Below are 9,884 nucleotides of genomic sequence, written 5' to 3'. Positions count from 1 at the left end.
TGATCTTGCTGGAGATATAGATGATCGAAAGAGCACTACGGGGACATTGTTTTTCTTATATGGCAATCCAATTACATGGACTTCAAAGAAACAAAAAATGGTGGCACTTTCGTCCTGTGAAGCGGAGTATATTGCGGCAACGTCAGCTGCTTGTCAAGGAATATGGTTAGGACGTTTACTGAAGGAATTGCATGGGAAGGAAGTAAATCCTGTTCGTTTAAATATCGATAACAAGTCTGCTATAGCATTAGCGAAAAATCCAGTTCATCATGATCGCAGCAAACATATAGACATGAGGTTCCATTTCATTCGTGAATGTGTGCAAAAAGGAGAGATTGAAGTGGATCATGTAAAAACTGAGGATCAATTGGCTGATATACTTACGAAGTCATTAGGACGACAAAAATTTGTGGAGCTTCGAGAAAGAATTGGTTTGAAGAATGTAAGAATGTGAAGATCAAAATACAAGATTAAGGGGATGATTTATTAGTTTGTTTAATCTTGTATTACAGTTTTAGTATTTGTGGATAATAGCAAGGGAAGTTATTAGCAGTTGTTGCTGGGAAGTTAGTGTAGGTTATTAGCAGTTATTTAGTTTTTTTTTTCTTTCTATATATGTACAGTGCAGCAAGTTGAAGAACATAATGAAGTTGGTTTTGCTTTTTTTTTTTAGTGTTGTCTCTTTCTTGTATGAGTGTGTCTGACACTTACTTACTTAGTACAATAACGCAAGCTCACCTAAAGGCCTGAATAAGTAAGGTCAAGGGGTGGCATTCTTCTTCGGAAAGAGGAGTTTATTGCTCGAGTTATCTTAAAGTGAAGCTCTCTAGGTTTCCCCTATCTATACAGATAGAATAGATCTTTTCATGGATTCAGATACATTCATTCCATGGATTCTGAGTTTTGGGGCTTAAAAAGCTCGTCGATTTTCGTTCCTTTTATCTTGGACATCTCACTTGAAATGCTATAAATTCTTTTCAATCTTGTGCAGAAGCTAAATACCGACCCAATCTCGATAAAAAAAGCAAAAACGTGCGCAACTACATTAAAAACCTTTATTCCTGAAGTAAACTCTAGTCACTCTCGCTCCGCTCATATACTATTCAAAACTGAGAAAGCCATCAAAAGAATCAATGGTATACTCGTCTACCTGATTTTGTAGAGCAAAGACCCCTCTGGAGTAGTCTTTTAGTATAGAATAGAGGCATTGTGAGCCAACTACTACAACTATGTGAGCATTTAGTGCAGTGACTTTGGAAGCAAGCTACCTTGACCATCTTCTAAAGAAAAAAAGAATTGACTGATCAAACGCGGGCGGACTGCTCTACATTCAGCCACGCCACTGTGACCCCGAAGCGATCTTCTTCTAGTTGCGGGATGAAATTCGGCAGCCAATTGCTGGCTCTAAATAACCAGCCCTGCAATCAGTTCAATTCTTCCATAACATAACGGGGCGGGGTTGTGCCCGAGCCGAGTGCCGTAGGTGCACAAAAGTACTTCGCGCCACAACCATCTCTTTTTTACAGGTTCTACGGACCGATGTCTGCTGCTTCATCTGGGAGAAAAGAATCATTGATATGCCGGTTTGATCTATTTTATCTTTTCCTATCTCTTCCCCTATTCTTTTCCCAACAAATTTGGTATCAGAGCCAAATTCCTGTCAACATGAGGGTGAGTTATTATTTATTTCACAAAACAAAAATGGCAGTAGCTGGTTTTTCTTCCTCTACACCGCTATTACCAATTTTTAGTCGTGAGAAATATGAGTGGTGGAGCATTAAGATGAAGACCTTACTTAGACCGCAGGAGATATGGGACTTGGTGGAGCACGGGTTTGTTCATGTATTGGAACCCATAATAGAAGAAAAGGAGAGACGAAGAGAAACCAAGAAAAATGATGCCAAGGCTCTACTCATTATTCAGCAAGCAGTTCATGAGACTAATTTTTCACGAATTGCAGCATCAACCACATCAAAGCAAGCATGGTCAATTCTACAGAAGGAGTTTCTAGGAGATTCAAAGGTCATAACAGTGTAATTGCAATCTCTAAGACGTGATTTTGAAACTCTGCTCATGACGAATGCAAATCAATTGCTGACTTTTTGTCAAGAGCAATGGCAATAGTCAGTCAGATGCGTACCTATGGAGAGAAAATTTCAGATGAAACAATTGTTTCAAAGGTGTTGAGAAGCTTAACTCCAAAGTTTGACCATGTGGTGGCTGCCATAGAAGAAGCTAAGAATCTATCAATACTCTCTGTTGATGAACTGATGGGCTCGCTTCAGGCTCATGAGTCAAGAATCAATAGATCATCAGATAGGAATGAAGAAAAGGCACTACAAGTGAAGGAGACAGCCAACAATGAAGGCAACGAAAGAGAAAATATTCGTTTAGTAGGTAGAAGTCATGGAAGAGGGGGATTTCGCAACTTCCATGGTGGTCGTCATAACAGGGATAGATGGAGAAATGATGAACAAAGTAATATAAGGAAGGTCTTACAATGTTACCATTGCAGAAGGTATGGGAACACAAAAGCTGATTGTTGGTATAAAGATCAACAAATGAATTTTGCAGCAGAAAATGAAAAAGAAGAAGAAAAGCTTTTTATGGCGTGTATTGATATTAATCCAAAAGAAGGTGACTTATGGTTTGTTGATAGCAGATGCTCGAACCATATGACAGACATCAAATCTTTATTCCAAGAGCTTGATGATACGCAAAGACTTAAGGTGCAACTTGGAAATATAAAAGAGATTCAAGTTGAGGAAAAAGACACAGTGAAAGTCAAAACCAATCATGGTAAGATAAAACTATTAGATAATGATACAAAAGAGATTATAGTTGAAGTTTCTACAGATGAAGAGACAAGGGTCAACTCCAGTGCATCTCCTAGTGCCTCCACTGCAACACAAAATCTGTCAAATTCATCATCTTCATCATCACTAAATAGCAACTTTTCTCTTGAAGAATTTTCGGATGAGACACCTCCAAAGAAGTATAAATCTTTAGTTGACATATTTGCATCATGTCAATTTGCTCTTACTATTTCAAACCCTATGAGTTATGCAGAATTAGCTGAAAAAGAAGAGTGGAAGAAAGCCATGGTAGAAGAGATGAAGTCCATTGAGAAAAATGGAACATGAGATACGAGTAACTTGCCAAATGAAAAGTTCTAAGGAGATTTACATGGGACATGCAGCCCATTGCGGTGGCCTGTTTATCAGTTTGATGGAGATTTACAAGAAGAGGTCTATGTAACACAACCAGACGGATTCATAAAGAAAGACAAAGAAGCAAAGGTATACAAGCTGAGATAGACATTATACGGATTAAAGCAAACATACTTACTAAGGTTTTGTCAAAAGAAAAGTTCTGCAATTTTAGACGATTACTTGACATCCGCAACTTTGAATCAAGGGAGAGTGTTGAGATATGATTCAAAGTAGTCAAAATTGAGATATGATTCAAAGTATTCAAACTACCAAGATTTTAGGAGATTGTTAGTAGATTTGAATTTATCTACGATTTTCATAATTTACTATTTCTGTTTAGTGTATAAGCCTATAAATATTGGAATTGTGTAACTCTTCAAGTAATATAGAGTGATGAAACAATAATAAAGCACTGCAGCTTTGATCTATTTTATCTTTTCCACTATTCCTTTCCCAACAGAAAAGGTTCCTGAGACACAGCATGAAAAAGTCACAATATTAAAAAACGAGGTCCAAGAATGAAGAATTGGTTAATTTAGTGGGAGATCATGGGTTTATAAGTGAGGAATACCATCTCCATTGGTATGAGGCCTTTTGGGGAAGCCCAAAGCAAAGCCATGAGAGCTTATGCTCAAAGTGGACAATATTATACCATTGTGGAGAGTCGTAATTTCTAACATTCAACGGGATCCCAAAACCACCAACGACCCCGACCTAATTCATGATGAGCCCACCAACTTCCTGGCAAGATGCCTACAGTTAAAAAGCACCGACATATCAAGATCCAAATTCGAATGGGTTCCTGGTCCTAGTCAGAGACCACTGTGTTCGCGCGGGCGGTCCAACAAAGAAGCGAAGTAGTGGTCTCTTTCTTTGCATTACGAACGACACGCTTCGCTATCCTCCTCCCCATGTCCACTAGCCCTCCCACCCAGAGGGAAGAGAAGGTGAAAAAGTGTCGCCGAAGCAGCATGAGCAGGCTTTTATTGCTACGCAACAATAGAGCAGGATAGCATTTTGCGCCTACATCTTCAAATTTGAGGGTAAAAAGCTCGCTTGTTATACGGGATCCGACGCATCCAACAGAGCGAAGCAGCGTTCCCTTCTTTTCGGGGGCATCCTTCCGCATTGGCGGCGTGTGAAGTGCCATAATCCCATTCATCATTTTGGATCTACATAAACCAAAACCCATAGCACTGGCGACATCTCCGGCATAAATGCAAAGATGATGTATAGTTGATATTGGATCTTGTGGAACATTATTTGGTTCTGCAAGCGGTTCGGTACGAACGAAGAAATTTTGAACAAAAGGATCGAAACTCGCTGATAGGAAAGGAGAGAAAAACAAAGCAATGCCAAGAGTTACGTCAATCTGTTGTTCATCGATAGACGAAGCTCTCTCTTTATCATCTCATGCCAGATGCAACAAAGGATGAGTCATTTTTCCTTCTCGCGAACCACGGGAGCGCCGGGAGCTTAGAGGAGCAAAGCTCATTTTTCTTTCAGGGTAAAGCAGCGCATAAAAAAGGGCTGGCCTATCAAAAGTCCAGTTCCTCCACGAATGAAGTTCAAAATCAACAACGGTTCGTAGAACGTAGGGAGTGCACAATAGGGGCGCAGCCCCACTTTTTTGTTCGTAACGAGAGAGATCTTGAATGGGGCTCTTCACGAAGTTCGAAAGAAAGAAATAAAAAAGAGTTTCTTTATGGCCTCCTCATTTTGAGACATTATGTCTTTGGGGTCGACCTCGGTAACAAAGAAGGAATCCATAAAAACTTGAGATCCGACACCATGATAAAATACTACCCTCGTAATTAGACCATGTCCCTGAGATTTGATAAAAGAAAGGTGCATTTGCGGTTAATACATTGTAATTGGATAAGTTATTAGGAATATGACGGAACGAAAGACCAAAGAAAGAAAGAAGAATACACCAAGATACAGGTGCTGCACCAAACGCTGGTGGTTCTTTGTTGTTGTAAGTGAATGCAACGAAAAGACCCGAAAATAACGAATAATGAAACAATTTATATATTGACATTTCGTGCTTGTTTCCTAATTTTTGCTTTCTTATTCCCATCATCTGATAACCACAGGATGATCCACAAGAAAGGTGGCAGGATTCGAACCTATGGTCGGCCCACCCCTGACCTGCTAGGTTGGGTGGCCGGGTTAGCACCCGTCGTCACCTCTGTACCTAAAACAAATGCGTTGTGCTAACCAGCGCGTAACCTTCTTCCCCCTACCCCTCTTCTGGTTATGCCATTACCAATTGTGGGTAACCCCTAGGCCGGCTGCCCCTAATCTAATAAGAACCATTATCCTTATGACCAAACAAGGACCAACTTACTTACTTCTCGAGCAAGAGTTCCACGATCCCGACCAGAAACTTGTTGGGAGTAGGGGCATCCAAACTTGCCCAACCTATACATGGGGCTTGGAGATCGAGGGTTTTCTGGGGGAGATACAGTAGAATAAGGTTGGATTTGAAAAAAAAAAAAAAAAGGGACTATATAACAATTATGTTATGAAACTAGTTCGTTAAGAATTTTGTTGATCTCGTTAGACCTAAACTAATATAGACGCAAAAAGGGACAGATAGTGCTTCGGAAAAAATGGGGGGTTTCTTATGATGACTTGGGAGAGGAAAGAAGCAACTTTACCGACGTTCAGGAGAGAAGCAGCTTTACCTCGTTCAAGAACTTACTTTTTCTTAGTGCTTGCTTTACTGAGTTCAAACAGTCCAGTATCAGCTCTCAAGGAATTTACTTCATTTTCATTTCCAAATCTCAAGTCAAGGCGAAAATGAAAGAAGAAGAATTGAGAAGAAATAGAAAAAGAATCAGATAAGGAGAAAGAAAGAAACGGAATTTCTAAGGATTGGCAAGAGGAGCGAGGACAGTTTGAGCGTTAGAAGTAACAGGGTCAAGGTAGCATTCCCTGTAATAGCACTCTAGTATTTAGTAAATTCTTTGACTAGGGCCTAGAATTACTCTCGATAAAAGGCCTGATTTACATATGTGTGTATGCAAGACCGCTCCTGTAGTTCAAGGCAGGTAAGGGCTGCTCATAAGGGGGGGGGGGGCACCATCACTCTGTCTCGAAGGTAGGTTAAGTCAAGTGCCAAGTCAGGGTAGTGCATTAAGGAGCTGCAACTATCGCATTAACTAAAGCTGCATTAGGCATTGGAAAGGTGCTTAATTTCGAGAGCGCTTTTAAGCTTGAAGAGCGGGAGAGGATTTTATATGCTCAACTATAAAGGAGAGGGAAGCATACGTCAGACAGTAGGCCCAAAAGCTATTAGCAAGTAGGTGCTGTGCTGTATTGCTAAGAGGTTTTCCTTCTTTTTCACTTGTTCAATACCGGTCCGCTATGAGCAAAGCGAATAGAGGAAGGCCCGGACCGTTCCAGGAGTACCAACTACCATGTAATGTTGTAGCAACTATGTTGTGGTGAGGGGTAGTTGACTTCGTCATGTATTCTTTCAGAGGTAGGTAGTTCTGAGGGAGCCCCATGTGATGCGTATATATCAAGAAGACTACGGGTGCTCCTCCTCCACTAAAAGCTTTTCAGCTCCTTCTTCTTTTGTTATTCTAAGTCAACTAGCTATACATCCTCCTTGCATCTTGGTATGGTATAAATGATTAGGAATGAGCGTAGCGTAGTAGCTATTGTTCTTATGGTCTGTATAGCAGCGTAGAGTAGTGATCTTTTCTCACAACCGTCTATCCATCTTCTTAGTTTAGTTTTCCTGTTGTATGTCTAGTTATATGTCGCATTATCTTACTGTGTTCCGCGAGCCTCCTTGCTTCCTTAAGCCACCATTCAGGAGTCGAGGTTGAGTTGTCGGAGATTCGTTGAGGCGGAGACTAGTGCCTGAATAGGGAAAATAGAGTTCAATGTTTGCAGCCTTAATGCCTTAAATAAGGGAAGGAAGGCTTTCTTCCTGAACGGTCTTCGTCCTTGGGCTAGACAAGGACTTCGTTGGCGAAATGTACCGAATTTGGTTGAAGTGATCATTGCTATAGAAAGAATGGTAGATGACATGGAAAAACCTACTCATTTGCACAACCAAAGGGAAACCTCTTCGAGGCAACAAGACAGGAGTGGAGAGCAAAAAAAAGGGGAAGAACATGCTACCAAAGAGTTGGAAACAAGCCTGGTAAACCTAACAAAGAAGGGTTGCAGTTGTTTTATTTGTGGAGGACCTAAAAGATGTTGAATAAACATTAAATGCCATTTTTAATTAATTTGGTAGTAGATTTTAAATTGAAAAGTTAGTGGTGAAAGAAAAGGCAAAGAGCCTTTATAGGAATAATGGCAGTTTATGGGTGGCACTCTCATAGCTATAATTAGATTTAGAAAAGCTTATAAATACGTAGTTTTTCTATGGTAAAGCTAGAGGAGAGAAAAAGAAAATTAAGAAGGTTTTTTTTTCAGATAAACAGAGTGTTCTTTATCTCCTTCTATCGTTAGTGTGTGTGAGATTTATTTCACAAATTAGTGAGATTTATTTAACAAAAGAGCCCGTGACTGCTCAAATCAAGATAAATTGAGTGCATTGATCGCAGATGACAGACAGGGGGAGAAGTTCCCTTTTGACCCCCCGCTTCACACATTCAGTCTTTCTTCTCCCTTACGTGATAGGGCTCTAAAGCCAAGTGCTTGCTTCAGTTACAGTCCTCCCTTGAATGGGGTGAGAAAGAAAGGTTCGAAAATCTAGTTTTTTGCCCGAGTCTGGTGGCAATGAGGAAATGAATGTTGGAATAAACTTAAATGATAAAGGGTAGTTTTTATTTTTAGTTAAAGTACAGTGGTTTAATTTTAGTGGGTTTTAAAATTCAGTTCTAAAGGAAAAGGCCAAAAAAAAAAATGAAAGACAGATTCATTTTAGAAATGGTGGGTTTATGGGTTAGAAAATGGTGGCCATTGCCATATTTAGTTTTTAGAAAGCTTCTAAATTACTTTGCTTTCCATTGTAAAAACAGAGAAAAAGAGCCAAATGAAATAAAGAGTTAAAGTATTGTGCAATAGAAAAAAAAAGTTTTTTTAGAATACTGTCTCCTTGTAACGCTTATTAAGAAAAAAAAAATTGTCAAAGTCAGAGGGGCAAAAGGGGCATTTTGCTCCTCAGCCCATTATATGGGTATTGAGGATTCTCCACAGAGTACCTGCAAAAGAGGAATCGCCGGAGTACTCGTCGGAGAATCACCAACGAAATTCATCCTCTACCAAGACTTACACTCTAGAGCTTCTTCTTGGAGAGAAGAAAGACTCGTGTTGTTGAGGTTCCTGGTGGTGTTATTATAACACGTACGGAAGCAATTTGAATCTTAGGCACTCTAAGTACATTAATTATAGTAAATTAGCTAGCATGTTCAAAAGAATTAAAACTCAATGAGTTTGAATACTAACCTTTTGTAGTTCAAATTCCTTTTTCTTCACAAACCAATTTCGAACCACCACTAGTGTCTTCCCTACTATTCTCCGACCTTAGGACGGGATTGTGGAATCTTATGAGTAGAAACTTGATAGAAATTTAGTACATGTAAATAGAGAGTTTTGAGAGATTTTCTCAAAGTTTTTCAAGCAAACTTTCCATGTACCTTGATCACTCTCTTTATAGAGTCATATTTGCATGTTCATGCAAATTTGAGATTATCAAATTTTGACACACAAAATTCCACTCAAATTTGTTTTGTGGGATTATGTGGCAAGCATGTAAGTTTGAGTTAACCAAATTTTGACACTCAAAATTCCACTCAAATTTGTGGGGTTTATTTGGCAAGCATGCATGTTTGGTTAAACCAAATTTTGAACTCAAAATTCCACTCAATTTTGTGGGATTATGTGGCAAACATGTAAGTTTGGCTAAACCATATATTGACACTCAATATTCCACTAACTCAAAGATGGATTTTTTTCTGAAGAGAAGTCAACATCTTGACTTTCTTTATTNATAATGAATTTCAAATTAAAGTAACATTAAATAATTAATTAAACAATTTAATTAATATTTAACATAAAATCAAATGTCAGTCCCAATCAATTCCAACACATATGGATTATGAATCCTATTCATAATTAAAATATTTAAATTTTATTTAAATATCTCAAATTCTCTCTTTTTGTTTAATTCATAATTAAAANCCCTAATTTGAATTCGAACACTTCGAACTCACTCGTCACACTGTTCTATGGTTTAGTCCGATATGAGCTAGCAGAAGGACCTAATGGACCTAGAGATCATGGACTCCAACAATCCGCGATTAACCGATTAAACTCATTAACCTTGTTAACCAACATTCGTTAACTACTAGGACACTCCACTATAGCCTAGTAGTTGCACTCCCCTCACTATAGATATATTTCTGTCCATTTGATATAACCATGATTAGTAAGTCGGTCGTTTACAGGTTGTTCGTAACTAGAGCTGGGTCAATTTATCGTTTTACCCCTAAAGTTACTTCTTGTTTCTTAAGTCCCACTGATCCTTTAATGAACAATTGGTTTGTGGTCCAACCACCAAAGCGAAACCCTCTCGGGCCAATAAGAGGGCGGGGCCCCTTATTCAAGACTTAGAGTCAGTACTTAAGGGAACAACCTCTCTACTATCCCTAAAAGCAGGTAGGAGTGAATTTCATCTTACACCCTATATCCTCAGCTATTCAC

The 9,884-nt window shown here is 39.1% G+C and overlaps 2 pseudogenes; one reads left to right on the top strand and one right to left on the bottom strand.

Moving 5' to 3' along the window:
- Window positions 1–1,327: 1,327 nt before the first annotated feature.
- Window positions 1,328–4,091, bottom strand: LOC111796043 (annotated as a pseudogene).
- Window positions 4,092–4,429: 338 nt separating this feature from the next.
- Window positions 4,430–4,648, top strand: LOC111796048 (annotated as a pseudogene).
- Window positions 4,649–9,884: the final 5,236 nt, after the last annotated feature.

This window comes from Cucurbita pepo, chromosome LG05 (genome assembly GCF_002806865.2).
Source record: "Cucurbita pepo subsp. pepo cultivar mu-cu-16 chromosome LG05, ASM280686v2, whole genome shotgun sequence".
NCBI lineage: Eukaryota > Viridiplantae > Streptophyta > Magnoliopsida > Cucurbitales > Cucurbitaceae > Cucurbita > Cucurbita pepo.
This window is presented reverse-complemented; position numbering and strand designations above follow the sequence as displayed.